Source organism: Mytilus californianus, unplaced genomic scaffold (assembly GCF_021869535.1).
Source record: "Mytilus californianus isolate M0D057914Y unplaced genomic scaffold, xbMytCali1.0.p SCAF_2, whole genome shotgun sequence".
Classification (NCBI taxonomy): Eukaryota; Metazoa; Mollusca; class Bivalvia; order Mytilida; family Mytilidae; genus Mytilus; species Mytilus californianus.
The window spans coordinates 137,988,478-138,011,183 of record NW_026262668.1 but is presented as its reverse complement, the minus strand read 5'-3'; the positions used below and the strand labels follow the sequence as shown (position 1 = coordinate 138,011,183).

At 31.9% G+C, this 22,706-nt stretch overlaps 1 protein-coding gene across 2 annotated transcripts in view; it reads right to left on the bottom strand.

Moving 5' to 3' along the window:
• LOC127731197 (zinc finger CCCH domain-containing protein 10-like) overlaps positions 1–18,964 on the bottom strand; it is a 130,171-nt gene extending 111,207 nt beyond the window's left edge. For both annotated transcript variants that reach the window (XM_052240146.1, XM_052240147.1), the window contains exons 1-2: positions 18,926–18,964; positions 4,933–5,051 (exon numbers count right to left, since the gene is read on the bottom strand). The gene's annotated coding sequence lies outside the window, so the exon portion shown is untranslated. The remainder of the gene's footprint in view (positions 1–4,932; positions 5,052–18,925) is intronic.
• Between the last annotated feature and the right edge of the window lie 3,742 nt (positions 18,965–22,706).

Below are 22,706 nucleotides of genomic sequence, written 5' to 3'. Positions count from 1 at the left end.
TTTATACCCTTAGGAAGCTTAGGATGAATACCTACATTTATATCCTTAGGAAGCTTAGGATGAATACCTACATTTATATCCTTAGGAAGCTTAGGGTGAATACCTACATTTATATCCTTAGGAAGCTTAGGGTGAATACCTACATTTATATCCTTAGGAAGCTTAGGGTGAATAACTACATTTATACCCTTAGGAAGCTTAGGGTGAATACCTACATTTATATCCTTAGGAAGCTTAGGGTGAATACCTACATTTATATCCTTAGGAAGCTTAGGGTGAATACCTACATTTATATCCTAAGGAAGCTTAGGGTGAATACCTACATTTATATCCTTAGGAAGCTTAGGGTGAATACCTACATTTATATCCTTAGGAAGCTTAGGATGAATACCTACATTTATATCCTTAGGAAGCTTAGGGTGAATACCTACATTTATACCCCTAGGAAGCTTAGGATGAATACCTACATTTATATCCTTAGGAAGCTTAGGATGAATACCTACATTTATATCCTTAGGAAGCTTAGGATGAATACCTACATTTATATCCTTAGGAAGCTTAGGATGAATACCTACATTTATACCCTTAGGAAGCTTAGGATGAATACCTACATTTATATCCTTAGGAAGCTTATGGTGAATACCTATATTTATATCCTTAGGAAGCTTAGGATGAATACCTACATTTATACCCTTAGGAAGCTATACATTGCAAAAATGTCATGCTGCACAGAAAGGGACTTCATAATGTTATTGTGTCTAAGAAACAGATGAATCCTGTAATAACTTAATATACAATACTCTAGATTTATTCCTGTCTCTAGGTAACACTTGAAAAGCACTTTTTCTGAAGCCTTCTAAACTATCAATATTAATCTTACAATTCAGCTACTTGTATGGTATCATTATAGAAAACCTTTAACAAGTTATTGAACTGTCCACTTAACTTCAGATAAAATGGTCAATAATAAAACCAATGTCAGATAACATAGCAGCATCAATACCATCTCAACAATCATTTACTCAGGTCACTTCCTCAAATTTATTATCTCCCTTGAGTATCTGTAGAACAATGACATATACTTTCTCTCCTTACTAACACTAAAGCATTTGTAAGTTAACACAAACAAAAAATTAACAAACAAACAAATAAGGTTTGTAACTGTCCTTCTGTCCTTGAATTATTCACCTATTTTTTTTAACACATGTTCAAGGAGATGTGGCTAATTCCTTATCATTTGTTTTTACATCTATGATGGATTTTTTTTCAAATTTTGCCCTGTTTTTTTTCCTTACTTTGCAAATACTGGGCAACTAAATGTTGTCTTAAAAAAAAAATAATTATGCAATGAAAACACCTGCTATGTTTTTAAGCAAATCATTCTTGAATTTCTATAGATTTTTTTTTTAATTCTAAATTTGATGTCAAATATTTCATTTAGAATCATTAAAGTACTAATCTTCAATTAATTATATAAATATTTTTTGATCTAAAAATGTAAAGAATGCTTAGTATTCAGACATCAAAATATTTTTTTATTGATTGTTGTTAATATTCCTATTCTTGTCACTTTGCACAATAAAGTATCAATAATATGTAAATTATAGATTTAAACATTTACCGTTCAATCAGAAAAATAATATCTGTATCACTATGATTGATATTGAACTATTAGTACTGGGTACTCATATGATATCAACAGTACTGATGCATTATTATCTTAATCATTAATAACTTCTAACTTATCAATTAGGATTATGAATATCAAGAATATGATTGGTTCTTATTATTTTAAAAAAATGTATAAAACAAATCTAACAAAAGTAACTCAAAATATCACAGATTTCTTAACAATAAAATGACAAAGATTTCCTTCAGAACATGATTATTTTATTCTGGGAGAAAATTTGGAGTTCAAATGAATTGGTCCTATAGTTGTTTATATTAATTACTCCTTTGTCCTTTGGTCTTTGGTCAATAGTTGTCTCATTGGCAATCATACCACATCTCCTTATTTTCTAAATAGCAATCTGGTTTTGAATTCATTTTAAGATAAATTATATAACTTCGTACTTTATTTGGCCTTTTTAACATTTTTTGATTCAAGCGTCGCGTCACTGATGAGTCTTTTGTAGACGAAACGTGCATCTGGCGTGAATATAAAATTTCAATCCTGGTATCTATGATGAGTTTATTTATAAAAACAGAGAAATCAAATCAAAACCAGAATGCACTATACCCATTCACACTTCAAATGGACACCAGAGGTTGAGTAGGTTAAACAAAATGCTCATGCACACATCACATGTACAAAGTAAATTGATGAGATTAAACAAAGATCTAAAAATTTTCTTGCACATATTATTTGGACACAGCAGATTTAAACAAAGCTCCTGATCACATCACATGGACAAAGAAGACTGAAAAAAAATTAATGAGGCTCCTAGCCACATCACCTGGACAAAGAAGGTTGACTGTTGAACTAGCATACATTTTTGTTTGGGGGACATATTATTAGAACACAAGAGGTGGATCAGATTGGTCATGTTCCTGATAACATCACTATTACAAAAGAGGTGGACCAGATTGGTCATGCTTCTGACTTCATAAGAACACAAGAGGTGGACCAGACTGATCATACACCTGACAACATCATTGGAACGAAAGAGATGGACCAGATTGGTTATGCTCCTGACGATGTCATTGGAACACAAGAGGTGGACCAGATTGATCATGCTCCTGACTTCTTTAGAACACAAGAGGTGGAACCAGATTGATCATACTCCTGACAAGATTATTGGAACACAAGAGGTGGACCAGATTGGTCATGCTCCTGACGTCATTGGAACACAAGAGGTGGACCAGATTGATCATGCTCCTGACAACATCATTGGAACACAAGAGGTGGACCAGATTGATCATACTCCTGACGACATCATTTGAACACAATTGAACTATGCTCCTGACCAAATCACATGGACCAAAAAGATTGACTAAATTGAACAATGCTCCTGAACACAACACATGGTCATAAGAACTGAACAATGCTCCTGACCAAATCTCAAGGACCAAAAAGATTGACTTAATTGAACAATAGTCCTGACCACAACACATAGTCACAAGAATTGAACAATGCTCTTGACCAAATCACATGGACCAAAAAGATTGACTAAACTGGACAATGCTCCTGACCAAATCACAGAAATGCAAAAAAAGATTGACTAAATTGAACAATGCACCCGACCACATCACATGGACATACAGGGTTGCCTAGATTAAACAGTGCTATTGTACACATAACATTGAAACAGGACAATATTTCTGATCACATTACTTAGGGGAAGGTTGAAAAGTAAACTACAGAATTTTTTTTTTTTTACGTTAAATATGAATGATGCCTTACTTCAAAGTGTGATCTACAATCAACATTAAATATCTCAAATGACAAAGACAATCACTAACTAGGTTCCTGACCTTGAACCAGCTTTATTGTTCCATCACTAGCAATTCAGACAAATCTTAAAGTGAAACAGACAATAGAAATAATATGATGGAAATAGCTCAAATAATGGACCTCTTTATAGTCAATGTGTGTAAGCAAACAGGAATTAACAAACAAATATCTTTATTGTTCATATAAAATAAGAAGATGTGACATGACTGCTTATGAGACAACTATCCAACAGAGCACAGATGAAGCAGATCTAAGCAACTACAGGTCACTGAATGTCCTTCAAAAATGAGCAAAACCAATAATATATAGTCAGCTATAAAAGGCCCTCACATGACAAAATGTGAAACAATTAAAAAAAACACACCATATGTATGTTTTTAACTTTTAAAAACAAAAAGTGGCAGAGTGTCCATGAAACTAAGGTGTGACTGAGGTTAAGTTGCAATCTTATTCAATTCCTCCAGTGGTTTCAGAAAAACTGATAACAAGTGTAAATTGATTGCAATAGCTCATACTGAATCTTTGAGTTAGATGAACTAATAGAACTAAAATATAATTTACAAACAGATGTATTATATCACTTGTAACAATTCATGCAAGAATGGACTTTTATAGGGAATGAATGTCAGACAGATAGTGCAGTTTTTCAATCTATCAAGTGCAACTACATTGGAACAGTGAAGACCATTAATAACATTCTATATCCACATTGTTCTATCAGAAACAACAAAAGGATTGGTTCAAAGTTACTAAACTTATTTAGAAACTGTTTACAACCAAGCACCCACTATACTTATTTTAATAACAAGATTTTTCAGTCTTTGTTGTAAGAAACCAAATAAAGGTTGTTAAATGAATAATAAAAATCATAAATTCTAATTTTGTACATTTTTTAATCATCAGATTAAAGATTTTCAATTTTTTGAATTATTTTTAAAAATTTGACATAGTATTCTATTGTCTGTTTAATCACTTAACAATTGATTCCAAAGTCCAGAACCTTGTTTGATGGCAATGGTTGCTGTTATATTTTAACCATGTTCTCTTCATTTAGCAGTTTTAAGTTAAGGGCTGATTTTTGATATTGTTAAATTATTCACCTTGGGGAGTTTGACATTGACATATGATATCGATGCTTTTCTATTCTTCTTAACATTGACTTTTATTCACCAATAAGAAAAGTATCATATATTTTTCAATGATGTAGCTTTGGTGTTCCCTATTTTAACTGATCATCTTACAAGATTTTTCTCAAATTATGAGGTGTTACTTATATTTCCATTAAAGGGGTAAACCTCCATGAAAAATAATGGTCTGAAAAAAGCATCAGAGATACATTTTCACTTTTCTCCTAATGATTACTAATCAATACACTATTGAAAGAGAAAAATAATCGCATTAGCCTATAAATGTTGCTAATGAACTTATCAGAGGCTTTTAAAGGACCTGAAATGGCGTGAAGAATTGAAGAAACTCACGGAATTCAACGATCAATTATGGCACCTTAATTCCACTTGGACGTGTAGGACGGAGAAAAACTTGCCTTGTGTCTTTAAGTCTCCATTATCTTTCTGTCCAGAAGACATAACTTAAAGCCCTGAAACAATAAAATCATATCAATTATTTATATTTTTATGTCTGTAGGAAGTAATCTGTCATAATTAGACATCAATTTATGAATGTCTTATAGGCATAAACCTAAGTATATAAATATCAAATACTGTCAAGGTATTTCTCTTCCTCAATGATAATTTTGTGGTGTTTTGGGAAAACAGATTTGATTATTACCAACATTTTTTGCTATATAATTCATATACTAAAGTGTTTAACAATTTTGAAGGTGTTTGTGGTTGGATTTTTCCAAAGCAGTTGAAAGACCCAAACTTTTTGAAATATTTTTGGTCATAATTTTGTCTTCAGTTGTTCTGAAACTACACATGAAAGTTATATATAGCATTTGGTTTAAGTGAAAATAAATAGCAAAGGAGTAGAGCCAGCAATCCCAATAAACAGCCCTGTAAAGGGAAATTTTTAAATCTTCAATGGTTTGAGTATATCTTATTTGTATGTATTGTTAAACGTATAATTTGTGAAAGTTTTCTAACAAAAATTATATATCTGCTCCATATATTATAGATATATAAGCCTGAAATGGGGAGGGATTTCATTTCAGTCCATAATTTTAGAAATTTGTCACCTTTTTTCGACCTTATTTCACGATAGTACCCAATGATGAATGATGGTAAAAGATTTATTAATAACGTTAACAATAAACTTTTTACTCCATTTGACGGTAACGGTAGCTACAAAATGAGATTTGATGAATGAAGATAAAAAAATTAAGGCTCATTTTGACGCTAATGGTAGTGAAAAACGGATGTTTGAAGCTTGATGGTAAAGGGCATTCATACTCTCATATATGGTGCCAGCCCTTGCCCATTGAAATTTTGCTTGAAAAGTAAATATGGTATATGAAGAATATTTCAGCAAAAATATGTGGGCGAGGGGTGGTGCCTCTGTTAAATTTTCAGAAACTTGTCATAGAATTTGCCATATTATGCAAAAAATCAAGTTTCAACAAAAGTCACCTATATTTATGACATCACAAATGATGGAAACCTTCTTTAACTATAACAATTGGACATTTTAACATATGTTTTCATCAAATTTTCACAACATTATCCCAGTTAAAAATTTTCTAATTTTCTTAATTATGAATTAGTGAACTATTTCATTTTTGGATATAAAATAATATTTGTGTTTACATCATCACACTCTTCAAAGCAAAATAATTACCAATTAAATAAACCTGTGATAATTCTAAATCTAGTACGGTAGTAATTATCTGATCAAAATCATATATCAAGGAAAAAAACCATGGTTCTTTTTTTTTTTAAATATGGTTTTATTTAAAATATTTAGCAAAATAATAAGCAAGTGACAAACACTTATTTACAGTTTGCTCTTATGTTACACCACATACCAGGCTTAGGGAGGATTGAGCGCTAGATTTCAGCTTACTCTTATGTTACACCACATACATGGCTCGGGGAGGCACTAATTTTCAGCTACAACCTTAACCCATAAAATATCTAAATCATATCAACACCTTTGTATTACACAGCTTGTGACAAAGTATCATATTGAGTAAGACTGCTTCTCATTTCAAAATATTAATGAAAAGATCTCAAAATGAGGCAATTTTTTTCACCTTTAAACTATTTTTAATTGCATCTAAGAGAACGTATAAAAAAAATATGCATGACGATCTATATAGACATATTGGTCCTTTGAATAAAATTATTCCTAAAGGTCATCAATCAGATCTTTGAGTAAATGTCTTAATTGGTACTAATGTTGACTTTATTTCTATAACAAGTATAGCTATCTAGTTATTCACACTTATGGTTCTACATCCTGTTGGTACATATATTTTGGATTTGAACAAGGCCATGATTTTCTCAGTCTTCACACTAAACTAGTGTTGGAGAACATGGTTTATTCTTTATTTGATATTGGGCTTTGAACAAGCTTTCAGTGATACTCTCAGATCAGTTCTCTGTGTCTTCCGTCTGTTTTTATTTGTATATTTTTATCTAGTCAAGTAAGTCCTTTGGAACTGAATTTTCCATTTTATTATCTTGTTGTGTTGTTACACCACTGTCTCAGGTTAGGTCACAAACATGTTTAACCCTGACACATTCTCTATTATCTTGTTGTGTTGTTACACCACTGTCTCAGGTTAGGTCACAAACATGTTTAACCCTGACACATTCTCTATTATCTTGTTGTGTTGTTACACCACTGTCTCCGGTTAGGTCACAAACATGTTTAACCCTGACACATTCTCTATTATCTTGTTGTGTTGTTACACCACTGTCTCAGGTTAGGTCACAAACATGTTTAACCCTGACACATTCTCTATGACTGTAAATTCAGTGGTTGTAGTTGCTTGTTGTTTGCCATCATTATTTTTTTTTGAAAATTATTATTGTATAAATAAGGCCATAGATTTTCTCTCTTAAATTGTTTCATATTTCTTCACCCTGAAGCTTTTTATAGATAATATATACGGCAAGAGTTTTCCCATTGATGAAGGTTGTAAAGTGACCTGCAATTGTTCCCGTCTTTGACTTTTAGCCTTTAAATGATACTGGTTGATGTCTCATTGGCAATTAAACCACCTCTCCTTTATTCTTCTGGAGAATATTCAAATACATTATTACATTTTTGTATTGGTATCTAACACACTTATGTCTTGAAAACATATAAAATCTGTTTTAAAATTGAAAAAATTAACATTTATATAGTGGAGATTACATGAAAAGATAAGTATACTATCACTATGTCTAATGGCTGCAGACCAGGGACAATAATACTGATACTGGTAACTTGAAACCACATATTATATATTTAATGTTTTGGAATCAAGTTCTTTACCACACTACAGCATTTAAATGTTTAATAAGATGGCTGAATATAGGTGAAATTAAAATAAGTAATCTTCAATTCAATAAAGCTGGGAATCATCATTCATTGAACAAAGTTCCTCTAATGCTTTTTCTTACATCAGCTTTAATTTCTCTAATTGTAAAATCATTTAATAACTAATGAGGATAATTTTTCAAGTTTCTGTAAATAGAATGTTGTATAGACTTCCCAAGTGGTAGGACTGCACGCTTTGGTAAATCTGTATAATGAACCATCATATCATTTCTACCTACGGATAACATCGGCTAACATCAAATCGGCTCAGAAAACCTATCATTTAACATCATTAGAAAATCTTATTTTGGCGTAAGCTAGAATTATACAAGTTGAATCCATAATCAATTTCATTAAGATATGTTTCTATAGGCGTCAATACTGCCAATTATCTTCTTAGTTGCTTGACAAAATTATTGAATTCTACACTTAAGACTTTTGAATTTGGTCTTACTCCAGGTATTTTTGAACAAACATCACTAATTACGACAAATGATCTCTCATGCACGGATGATGAACTGATACAAGTGAAACGATTTCCTGCCACTATCAATTTAGGGAGGATGTTTATAAAAAGTGGTCTTCCTTTTAGGCATGTCAAATCCATGATAAAGATCCATTTGGATGACGTTTTCCTTTAAATGTTATTGGGGTCACAAAGTTTAGTTGTTCAACACGATACATAGTTACTACAGATTATAACTGATTTCTTTGACAAACAATCAGATGAAGAGCGGCTATAATATACTGCTCCATCTTTATTTTGTCTGTATATTTGTTTTTTTCTGATACATACTTAATAATGAAACCACATAATTTTTTCTAATATTTTCTCTTTTGGCCTAAAAATGTCTATGAAAAATGTGTAGATTATACATGTATAGAGAAGTGAGGTGATGCAGTGAAATATTGTTCACTCATTTCTCTTCACTAGTAAGGTATTTATGTCATTAAGATATTTAATATTCTAAAACAAAATGCAAGATGTTACCTCCTATAAAATAAAATGTCATAATTTCCATAATCTAATTGATTACTGATTAAATTAAAATATTGGAAAGGAATAACTAGACCATTAGTTAACTACAGGTTTCACCACTTAACAGAGAGAGCTATTATGTTTGTTTACTCAAATTTGAAAACATCATATTCGCACAGGTTTTTAATACTAAATACTGTAAATTCAGAAATTACTGTAATGTTTTAATTAAAGCTAAAAATGCAAAGGTATCAGGTTCGCAATAATAAAAACTTGCATTCAAATAATTTAAGTAGTGATTTTCCACCACAAAATTTTTGCAATCGCATTAATAAGATCTTGTATTTTTACCAGTAATCAGTGATTTCCAATAATAAATGCATGCAGTAATTTCTGATTTAACAGTGTTTAAATGTCAAGAGTGCAGAAATATCACATTGAAAGAGTCTGTATAATGATTTTAGACAATGTTTAGGCAAACTAATTTTATAAGTTACTGAACAAAAATTATTAGCTTAAATCAGGCTGTTGATTTTATCTTAAGAATTGTTTCACGTTTTGTTATCTCGAGGCCTCTTACACCTTACTATAAGGTATAGGCAAATTGTTAAGCCTGTAGTTAATATCCTTGTTGTAACTTCTTTGGTCTTCAAAAGATAGTTGCCTCATTGACTGTCATTTCTTTCTTTTTATATTTCAAAGTATATTGCATGTTTTATTCTCATGTTTCTTTCATAGCTTTAATATGTAATGATACAAAGAAAAACACAGAAATCAGGGAAACACATTTAGAACAGATATGTCAAAAATTACAAAATGTACAAAAAAGACCAATTTATCACCATAAGGGGACCCCATGGATCTGCCCTTGTTTTAGATTTATTTTTTTTTCTACCATAAGGGGTTAGGGGTAAAGTCCCCTAGATCCATCAATGTTCTGAAAAAAAATTGTAAGGGGTTCTGCGGAACCATGTGTCTCGCCTGCGATTGCTGCTGTCAATTTAAGTGTAATGTTGACTTAAAAAGTGAGTCCATTTATCAGTAAAATACAGAATTTTAAAAATATTGCAAACTTTTTCTTTAGATGCTATTTCATGGTCTCGAAGATTAGCTTCTGTCCAAGTTTCATAACAATCCATAAAGGTTTACAAATTTATCATGTAAACTAGAGGCTCTAAAGAGCCTGTGTCGCTCACCTTGGTCTATGTGCATATCAAACAAAGGACACTCTCCAACATTGAAGATGAGAATAGACTTCATGACAAAAATCTCTATTTTGTTGATCTTGTATTACTGATCTTTTAGTCTGTTTGGTTTCTCTCTATCTTCTTTAGTTTTTGCTCAAAACACAAAAGAGGGTAAAAAAAATCCTCATTTAAGGGCTATCACTTCTATGAAGAGTGACAGTCTACTAACCATGCTAACTATATCGGCAAAATTTGACTTTAAAATAGATCTTGCCTTGATGATCATTTTTGTGATTTAAAGTGTTTCTTTATCTATTATAATTTAAATCATATAAGACATAACGGGATAAAAATGTTATTCTCTAAATATAGTTTTCATGATAATAGGCAAAAATGAAAAAAATGGTAAAATTTGTCATTTATGGGCAATAACTCCTAAAAGAATTTGTCTAACAGCTTTGACATGTATGGACAATTGGTAGAGCTTATCAATCTGAACATTTTTACTCTTTCAGATTTTCTCTATTTATAACAGTTCAAAAAATAATAGACAAAACTTGCATTTTACCCCTATGTTCTATTTTTAGCCATGTTGGCCATTGATTGGTAAGTGGGGGTCATCAAACACATTTTTAAAACTAGATACCCAAATGATGATAGTGGCCAAGTTTGGTTAAATTTGTCTCAGTAGTTTCAGAGGAGAAGATTTTTGTAGAAGATTACAAAAATTAACAAAAAATTGTGAAAAATTGACTATAAAGGGCAATAACTCCTTAAGGGGTTAATTGACTATTTGGGTCATGTTGATTTATTTGTAGATCTTACTTTGCTGAACATTATTGCTGTTTACAGTTTATCTCTATCTATAATAATATTCAAGATAACCAAAAACTGCAAAATTTCATTAAAATTACCAATTCAGGGGCAGCAACCCAACAACGGGTTGTCTGATGCGTCTGAAAATTTCAGGGCAGATAGATCTTGACCTGATGAACATGTATACCCTATTTCAGATCTGCTCTAAATGCTTTAGTTTCAGAGATATAAGCCAGAAACTGCATTTCACCCCCATGTTCTATTTTTAGCCATGGCGGCCATCTTGGTTGATGGGCAGGGTCATCGGATACATTTTTTAAACTAGATACCCTAAGGATGATTCAGGCTAAGTTTGGTTTTACTTGGGCCAGTAGTTTCAGAGGAGAAGATTTTTGTAAAAGATTACAAAAATTTACAAAAAATTGTAAAAAATTGACTTTAAAGGGCAATAACTCTTTATGCAGTCAATTGACAATTTTGGTCATGTTGACTTATTTGTAGATCTTACTTTGCTGAACATTATTGCTGTTTACAGTTTATCTCTATCTATAATAATATTCAAGATAACCAAAAACTGCAAAATTTCATTAAAATTTAAATCATATAAGGCATAACGGGATAAAAATGTTACTCCAGAAATATAGTTTTCATGATAATAGGCAAAAATGAAAAAAATGGTAAAATTTGTCATTTATGGGCAATAACTCCTAAAAGAATTTGTCTAACAGCTTTGACGTGTATGGACAATTGGTAGAGCTTATCAATCTGAACATTTTTACTCATTTCAGATTTTCTCTATTTATAACAGTTCAAAAAATAATAGACAAAACTTGCATTTTACCCCTATGTTCTATTTTTAGCCATGTTGGCCATGTTGATTGGTAGGTGGGGTCATCAAACACATTTTTAAAACTAGATACCCAAATGATGATAGTGGCCAAGTTTGGTTAAATTTGTCTCAGTAGTTTCAGGAGAAGATTTTTGTAGAAGATTACAAAAATTAACAAAAAATTGTGAAAAATTGACTATAAAGGGCAATAACTCCTTAAGGGGTTAATTGACTATTTGGGTCATGTTGATTTATTTGTAGATCTTACTTTGCTGAACATTATTGCTGTTTACAGTTTATCTCTATCTATAATAATATTCAAGATAACCAAAAACTGCAAAATTTCATTAAAATTACCAATTCAGGGGCAGCAACCCAACAACGGGTTGTCTGATGCGTCTGAAAATTTCAGGGCAGATAGATCTTGACCTGATGAACATTTTTACCCATGTCAGATTTTCTCTAAATGCTTTAGTTTCAGAGATATAAGCCAAAAACTGCATTTTACCCCCATGTACTATTTTTAGCCATGGGGGCCATCTTGGTTGATGGGCAGGGTCATTGGATACATTTTTTAAACTTGATACCCTAAGGATGATTTAGGCCAAGTTTGGTTTAATTTGGCCCAGTAGTTTCAGAGGAGAAGATTTTTGTAAAAGATTACAAAAATTTACAAAAAATTGTGAAAAATTGATTTAAAGGACAATAACTCTTTATGGAGTCAACTGACAATTTTGGTCATGTTGACTTATTTGTAGATCTTACTTTGCTGAACATTATTGCTGTTTACAGTTTATCTCTATCTATAATAATATTCAAGATAACCAAAAACTGCAAAATTTCATTAAAATTACCAATTCAGGGGCAGCAACCCAACAACGGGTTGTCTGATGCGTCTGAAAATTTCAGGGCAGATAGATCTTGACCTGATGAACATGTATGCCCTCTTTCAGATTTGCTCTAAATGCTTTAGTTTCAGAGATATAAGCCAAAAACTGTATTTCACCCCATGTTCTATTTTTAGCCATGGGAGCCATCTTAGTTGATGGGCGGGGGTCATCAGATAAATTTTTTAAACTAGATACCCTAAGGATGATTTAGGCTAAGTTTGGTTTTATTTGGGCCAGTAGTTTCAGAGAAGATTTTTGTAAAAGTTAACGCATGACGACGACAGACGACGACGGATGCCAAGTGATGAGAAAAGCTCACTTGGCCCTTTTGGGCCAGGTGAGCTCCAAAATATTATCCTAGACTGTCTGTAAATGCTAACTGTAAATGTCTGTAAATGTTAACTGTAAGTTAACTGTAAATGTCTGTAAATGTTAACTGTAAGTTAACTGTAAAAAACTAAGTCCATCTATCAGAAAAATACTGAGAATAAAAAAAATATATTTTCAAAAGTTTGCTTCAGACCTTATTTCTTAATCATAAATCAATCCTGTGACTCTGTCCAAATTTCCTAAAATTCCTTGAAAATTTGACAAAGTTATTGGTGACTGAAAAACTTTAATCAAAGACTAAATCTGAAAGATAACTGTAAAAAAAAGTAAGTCCATTTATCAGAAAAATACGGAAAAATGAAAATAAATATTTTAAAAATTTTGCTCTGAATACTGTATTTTGGTCAAAAAGAAGCTTCTGTCCAAATTTCCTAAAATTCCATGAAGGTTTGACAAATTTATTGATGTTTTAAAAAACTTTAACCACAGACTGAACATAAATGTTGACGCCGCTGACGATGGAATCTAAGATCACTATGTTTTTTTCTTTCGCGACATATATGTTGCAGGCTCAATAATAAAGACATTATCTCATTTTCATAAACAGAAAGTTCCTATACAAGGTAATAAGCCTATATAATATTTAAGAGAATCTTTTGTCCATATATTCTAATGTTGGTGACCTTTACAGTCTTATAATATTTCTTTAATATTTAATCTCTTATATTTAGTATTGAAATATTTATGTCTGCGGTCAAATTTATCTGAGAAGAATCAGGCAATATGAACCACCAGAACTTTATGAAATATCAATAGATCAGTCTGACATTGTAGCAATAACTGGGTATTCAAATTAGAAAACTATTTCACTTTTATCTTGAGTAAAATATTTCAAATCTTCATAAATATGCCATCCAATCTCTTTGTTGACAGAGACTATATTTTTCACTTCTCATTTCATCAAAAACAATTCAACGTGACATATCTTTGCACTATCATAAATAAAATGTTGATGGAAAATAGTGGAAATGGATCTACTTTGCCAAACAAAACAAAACTAATAGCGAATAAAATTGATCCCAACTTGGGGACAATTTATCATTTTGCTTCAGAATTATCACCATTTTAATCAAATTGAAAAGTATTTTATGTCTATAGAAACAATGGGATCAATCAAAGACATCTTGATAAAACTTGATAAATTTGGGAATTAGGTAAATTGATAGTATTCTATTAATTCAAACATGAAAGGAAAGTTTCATTCAATTTCTACTATTCCTTCATAAAAAAATATCATAATTTGAAAATGGTTTAGTAATCTTCAAAATCAATTGTAATTGATTGATTCATTATAAAATTGATTTGATATTTAAACTCTTTATCATATGAGTTAAGGCAGCAGATCCACTAAATTGTTGTTAAAAGAATAATGGATGACACATGCTTCATGTCAATAACATTTCTGCCAAAAGCTTTTACTTTTCAATTTTCACAATTTTAATTTGATTATTTAATGGTTTTATAGGAATTTGTAATATATCAGAGAAAATCTGTGAATGAATATATTTGATTTTGTGAATGAAAAGTTAAGGATGTATTTTTTCTGATGTTTCAGTCTCTTGAATTCTCGTTTGGGAATTATTTCCAAAACATGTGATACAAGTGGAAAATATCAATGAATTTAAAAAATATCATAAACTAAACTCTGTGAAACAAGAATGTGTCCATAGTACACAGATGCCCCACTCACACTATCATTTTCAATGTTCAGTGGACTGTGAAATTGGGGTCAAAACTCTAATTTGGCATTAAAATTAGAAAGATCATATCATAGGAAACATGTGTACTAAGTTTCAAGTTGATTGGACTTCAACTTCATCAAAAACTACCTTGACCAAAAGCTTTAACCTGAAGCGGGACAGACGGACGGACGGACGAACGGACGCACAGACTGAAAAACATAATGCCCCTCTACTATCGTAGGTGGGGCATAAAAATTGTGTTCTTACAATAAGCAGTTTTTGAGGAATAAAATTTTCAAATTTTATAACCAATCTGGTCAGTGTCATCAGCCAAAATGTTGAAAAATGGGTGATGAGTACAAAAAAATGATTTTACTAAAAAATGTACATCCATTATCAATTTTTTTTCTTTTCAAACTTCTTAGATATGTTTTTTTCAATCATTTATAACAAAGAAGTTGAAATAATATGATTTTTGTTCTAAAAAAAAAAGAGAAAAATCACAAATTGACAAAATTGACACCAACCTCTAGTTTTTAAAAGTTAAATATATTAAGATTGGTCCACTTCATCTTTAGTGAAAGTATGAAAAAAAGTTTAATTGTGAAATTGTGATTTTTTTCATGATAATAGCCCAAAAATGGGAAAATCTTTAAAAATGGGTACTTTCAAATGAAAGCAGAAAAAGAAGTGCACCACCATATGATTTTTTTCTTCATCATTACTTTCTTACAGTCATATGAACTCATAAATCAGGTTAAGAAAAAAAGTTTAATTCTAGAAATTTTTGGCTCCTCAGAGGTATACATCCTTATAAAAGGGCATAGCTAAGTTTTAGACAAAAAAATTAAAGTATGATTTTTGTATTGTTTCAAATATTAATCATATGATTGTGGAATATTGAAATAATAATTCAATATTAGCAGCCAGTTTTGTTAATTTTACAAAAATAAGCTCAAAAGCATTGTTGATGTATTATCATCAATCTTACAAAACAATAATTTGACTTGATTTTGGTCCATTTGCATGCAACCTTTAATTTTACCCTTGAATTGGACATGAGCTCAGCATGTTGGGTATGTTCAGTTATTAAATATAAAAGAGTGTCAAAATAGGAAAGTGAAACAACGGTGCAACCAGAAGAACCATTTCGTTGACTGATTCTGTGTGCAAAAAAAATCATTCTTTTACTGATAAAATGATAACTCACATATTTTTTTAATCAATGAATTGAATTCAAACAGACCTTGTAAAATAGTCCTTACACTATTGAAGTGCTTGTCTGTCTATTTATGTTTATATCTATGTTTATCTTGGGTCACATGACCATGGGCAGTCATCAGAGGTATTTTGGATAATTAGATGTCATCTAGTCCTAAAATATGCACCAAATACTGAAACTTTATTTTTATTTCATGTTATTTCATGCATTGTTTATTGTTTCCTTTAGAACTTTGGTAATTCTGGTAAATATTTGAGTGTGTTATAACTTATAAATCAAGTTATAGTGTTAGAGATAATTTGGTGGTAATTAATTAGGCAGCTATAAAAGCCCTTTTAAGACAAGATAACAAATAAACAAACTATTGAACTGAAATTTCCACAGATTTCAGCCTCCAAACCTACTTAGACAAAAAATAAGTCATTAGTACCCTACACCCAGCCTATCTGGGAGTATTGGTAAATGAGACGTTTTACCTCTTTCTCAGTAGTCACCAGTAACAAGAGTATATCATAAATACTTGTAAAGAGATAGATCTAATCAGAAATTTAACATTGAATGTTGAGAAAAGTAACGCCTATGTCTGCCTCCTGCCATACAGGGTCTAGAGGTCAAAACAGATAATCACTTCTACATTTTGCTTTTGCATCTTTCAAACAAATATCAGGTGCTCTATGTAATAATTACTGAAATATGAATTAGAAACATATTACAATGGTTTACAGTGCAAATGTTATTTTTATGCTTATTTTCAATGAACATTAAATGTTAAACATCCTAACGTAGCAACAACATAAAAGCAAAAAGACATAAAATACAAGGCTAATATGCACTTTTGAGGAAAATCAATTTTAACAAAGCTATAAATATTTTAATGTTGAGGTTATTTCTCATCATAAAGAAATTTATGGAATGTTTCACTACACAACGTGCTACAACATTTCAATGATACAAAATGTTAAAAACCTGTTTAGTACTGAACAAAATGACAAAATAAATGTGGATAGTGTTCACATGTGGACACAGATGATGCCCCCGCTTGCATATCATATAGTTATAAAGGGACATAACTGAAGAACGGTAAAAGTGACGCTACCCAAATTTGAACTTGATTTGAGTTTTGTGGTAATAAGCATTGTGTGTAAGTCTCATAACATTTGGTTGAGGCTAACTTAAGTAGAGAACAGAAACTAAAAATTCAGCAATTTTTCTATTTGTAAACACGCATAACTCTAGAACGGTTGTGTATAAGTTTTATAACATTTGGTTGAGACAAACTACAGTTAGAGAACGGAAACGAAAAATTCAGCACTTTTTATGTTTATAAAGGGACATAACTCAAGAATGGTAAAAGTGTCGTCACCAAATTTGGTTCTTACTCTGTATTATGTAGTAATAAGTATTGTGTATAAGTTTCATAACATTTGGTTGAGGCAAACTAAAGTTAGAAAACGGAAACAAAAAATTTGTACTTGATCTTAGTTTTGTGGTAATGAATATTGTGTATAGGTTTCATAATGTTTGGTTGGGGCAAACTTAAGTTACAGAATGGAAACTAAAAATTTTGCAATCTTTTGATTTATAAAGGGGCATAACTCAATAATGGTTAAAGTGACACTACCCTAATTCAACTTGATCTGTGTTTTATCAGTGGAAGTCAAAATTAAACATTGCATTGTATAAAGCATTGATTGTAGTTGATTCAACTATAATCATGGACAAAGGAAGATAACTCCAATTTTAAAAATTACTTATGTAGAAGAAAATAAAAATTTTGCAAAGTCTTAAAGATAATTTATGGTTTTACTACAAGTATGACATGAACTAAACATTTTCAAAGATCCATGATAATGAGGTCAAGGTCAGATAAATCCTGTCAGACAAACATTCCCACTTTACAATTATTTCATACACTAAATATACATGTAGTTGACTTATTTCTTATTGCATTTGAAAAACAGACCAAAAGGCAAAACACATAAACTTAACATTGACCAATGAACTTGAATGAACCATGCAAATGAGGTAAAGGTCAGATGAAACCTGCAAGACTGACATATACACCTAACAATCATTCCATACACCAAGATATAGTTGATCTACTGCTTATATTATCTGAAAACTGACCTAATCGTAACTTTAACCTTGATCACTGATCCATGAAAGAGATCAAGGTCAGTTTAACCCAGTCTGACATACATGTAGACCTTGCAAGGAACCCATATACTAAATATAGTTATCTTATCACTCATAATAAGTGAGAAACTCACATGACAAAAAACTAAACCTTTTTTCAAGCAATCACATAACCAAGAAAATGAGGTCAAGGACACTGGACATATAACAAACAGAAACTTCATAACATAAGGCATCTGTATACCATCTGTATGACTGAGGGAGCAAGACCAAATAAAATGTGAATTTTAATGAAACTGCCTACCAAATATTATTGACTTATCTTCAGTGGTTCCCCTAAAACTGACCTAATCACAAACTTTAACAAACTGTTGACACATTCAATGATGAGGAAAACTGGCAAAAAGTTATCATAGTCAAAATTGGCTTATTAGTATCTTAAATTAAAATTAAACCCAGGTTTTAAATCAAATTCAAATATTTATCCCAAACTAATTAAGCAAGCATTAAAACACAAGAGAATTTCTAAAGTAGAAAAAATAATTGATGCCTTGATAAAACAAGAAAATTTCTAACGTGAAAGATTCAGTTTTAAGGATCTTTTCTATGTTAATCGACAACTGAATTATATGTAAGCATCTTTAATCTTAAAAGTTTAAATAAAGATTGACTAAGCAATAATTTTCTCCACACATGTTAGTCAAAGGTTTAAGATATTTCCTCCTAATGAGATAATTAAATAATAAATATAGTCAATTCAATAATCACTGCTTTTCACTTTTTTCAAGTCTTGACTTTTTTTCAAGTTTTGATTTATGTAATTAAAGTTGTGATATAACTAACTAACTTACTTACTTGTGATTTTATATGTCCTAAGTTTACCAACTCTAACATTATAATCTAGAAATAAATATAAAATAATATTCAATACATCAATATAATCTGATTTTTCTCCTACTTCTTAAGAAACTAAAACAACTTCAATTTTTTGACATATTTTGTTAGATAAAAAAGCCATTTGAATACTTATGAAATACAATAGATTGAGTATACTTTCCAACATTTTCTTTATGCATGTATTAAGATTGATCATTGGTTACCAAAACCAATTATCATCTCAAATGACACACTACTCAAGATATTTCTCTACAATAAGATTATTTTTATCAGACAATATAATTCCCAAAGGTTTCTTTCATAATCATATTCTCCTAAAAGTATTACAACAGCATTGTTTCACTGTAAGAAAACATAACTCTACGGAGTAGATTTAATTCTGGTGATTGGGTTCAATAACAATATTGTTTGCACCGGACCAACGTTGATTTAATTGAGAATGATTCAATAGGTTTTCGTTATTGATGCTTCGGTAGTTCCAATCACAATAATGCTTGAAAGAGAGCTAACTAACGTCAAGTTTTACAATAGATGCCAGTCACATTTTCTCTAAGCATTATCAATATTGGACATACAGATATATGCATCCAATTTAATACCATGAAACAGACACTATTGTTTAATTTAAAGAAAAAGTATCTACATTGTTTATATATTCATTATCCACAAAAGGTTTTTTTTTACTTTCTACTCCATAGAAACATATGAAGTCTTTATTTATCATGAAAATATAAAGTAAAAAAAAAATTAAATAATTAAAAGAAAGGATCAATGAGAGGAAATTCTTCAGTTTTCAATGAAATGTAATTACTTCTGTTAAATACTTAATTACAATCTGAGTAAATTCTTTATTGTGAAAAAGTACTTAGTTAGAATCCTTGATACTTCTCTGTTGTCACACTTTGAGTAATTTCTAGTCTTTGAAATTGCTCAGTAACCTTAAAATAAAATAGTTTTTTCTTTCAATTTTGCAAATTCTTAATGGTTTAGTATATTGTTACAATTTCAGTAAGCCAGAGATTAATTATCATTAAAATAAGGAGATGTGGTATGATTGCAAATGAGACAACTATCAGAAATCTACAACATTGTGATATGTAGACAAGTCCCTTATTACAATCTGAATCTAAATATATATCTGATATGATACGTCTACTAGTCCCTTATTACAATCTGAATCTAGGTAAATTCTCTGATATGATATGTAGACTAGTCCCTTATTACAATCTGAATCTAGGTAAATTCTCTGATATGATACATAGGCTAGTCCCTTATTACAATCTGAATCTAGGTAAATTCTCTGATATGATACATAGGCTAGTCCCTTATTACAATCTGAATCTAGGTAAATTCTATGATATGATACATAGGCTAGTCCCTTATTACAATCTGAATCTAGGTAAATTCTCTGATATGATACATAGACTAGTCCCTTGCAAAAAGCTATTAACAGGTTAGATATGGTCTCTCAACCTCAGGGAAATCTCTCATCCAAATCTTATAACAGGACTATTATCCTTTGATGAGATTGTAGCCAAGAAACTCCCTCTTGTTTTCAAAACAACAGATAATCTATAAATCTATTTCTTTCTTTTTTCATTTATGAAGATTTATAGATAATAGTTGATACTATTCTGAAATATACTTGTTCAATCATTAATACCTTTGTTTGTCATTGATTCTAAAAAAATATTAGTGTTATCTTATACTTTCATACAGAGAACATATGGGGTAGATGTTCATGTGAAAATATTACTGAACTACAATCCCATATAGAAAATGAATCAAGTATACTATTGGTATTAAAGATAAATGTCTAAAGGTAAAATAATAGTAAAGGTGTCATGTGATAGCATGAGGAAGAGGACTCAATAATCAAGTAAGTAGTAAGTATGTAAACCATGCAACCTACGGACAAGAATTCTACAAAATAAGATGGAAAATATGTCTAGTATTGTCTGTTCATTCTGATTTTTATGAAGCAAACATATCAGCCTGCTTCATGAATCTTTAGTATCTAAGACATCATAGATTTCAAATTCATGTCTGTTTAAGAATATATAACACATCAATGCTAGATTGCATGCCTTTTGTTTCATTAACTTCTTCCTGGGGTGTCTCTGAAGTCTCCTTACCATGTCATGACTTCTCCCTGAAGTCTCTGAGTCTCCTCACCCATGTCATACACTTCTCTCTGAAGTCTCCTTACCATGTCATACACTTCTCTCTGAGGTGTCCCTGAAGTCTCCCTTCCATGTCATAACTTCTCCCTGAAGTCCCTAATTCTCCTATCCCATGAAATACACTTCTCTGTGAAGTCTCCCTGAAGTCTCCTTACCATGTCATGACTTCTCCATGAGGTGTTCCTGAATTTTCCTTACCATGTCAATCACTTCTCCCTGAAGTCTCCTTACCATGTCATGATTTCTCTCTGAGGTGTCCCTGAAATCTCCTTACCATGTCATGATATCTCTCTAAGGTGTCCCTGAAGTCTCCATACCATGTCATTCACTTCTCCCTGTCATGTCCCTGAAGTTTCCTTACCACGTCATGACCTGTCCCTGAGGTGTCCCTGAAGTCTCCTTACCATGACATGATTTCTCTCTGAGGTGTCTCTGAAGTCTCCTTACCACGTCATGACTTCTCCCTGAGGTGTCCCTGAAGTCTCCTTACCATGTCATTCACTTCTCCCTGGGTGTCCCTTACCATGTCATGATTTCTCCCTGAGGTGTCCCTGAAGTCTCCTTTCTGTGTCATGATTTCTCTCTGAGGTGTCCCTGAAGTCTCCTTACCACGTCATGACTTCTCCATGAGGTGTCCCTGAAGTCTCCTTACCATGTCATGATTTCTCTCTGAGGTGTCCCTGAAGTCTCCTTACCATGTCATTCACTTCTCCCTGTCGTGTCCCTGAAGTCTCCTTACCACGTCATGACCTCTCCCTGAGGTGTCCCTTAAGTCTCCTTACCTTGTCATGATTTCTCTATGAGGTGTCCCTGAAGTCTCCTTACCATGTCATGACTTCTCCCTGAGGTGTCCCTGAAGTCTCTTTACCATGTCATTCATTTCTCCCTGAGGTGTCCCTGAAGTCACTTTACCATTTCATGACCTCTCCCTGAAGTCATCCTACCATTTCATGACCTCTCCCTGGGGTGTCTCTGAAGTCACCCTACCATTTCATGACCTCTCCCTGAGGTGTCCTTGAAGTCATTCTACCATTTCATGACCTCTCCCTGAGGTGTCCCTGAAGTCTCTCACCATGTCATTCACTTCTCCCTGAGGTGTCCCTGAAGTCTCCTTACCATGTCATGATTTCTCTCTGAGGTGTCCCTGAAGTCTCCTTACTATGTCATTCACTTCTCCCTGAGGTGTCCCTGAAGTCATCCTACCACTTCATGACCTCTCCCTGAGGTGTCCATGAAGTCTCCTTACCATGTCATGATTTCTCTCTGAGGTGTCTCTTAAGTCACCTTACCATGTCTTTCACTTCTCCCTGAGGTGTCCCTAAAGTCACCTTACCATGTCATTCACTTCTCCCTGAGGTGTCCCTTACCATGTCATGATTTCTCTCTGAGGTGTCACTGAAGTCTCCTTACTGTGTCATGATTTCTCTCTGAGGTGTCCCTGAAGTCTCCTTACCATGTCATTCACTTCTTCCTGAGGTGTCCCTGAAGTCTCCCTACCATGTCATGACCTCTCCCTGAGGTGTCCCTGAAGTCACCCTACCATTTCATGACCTCTC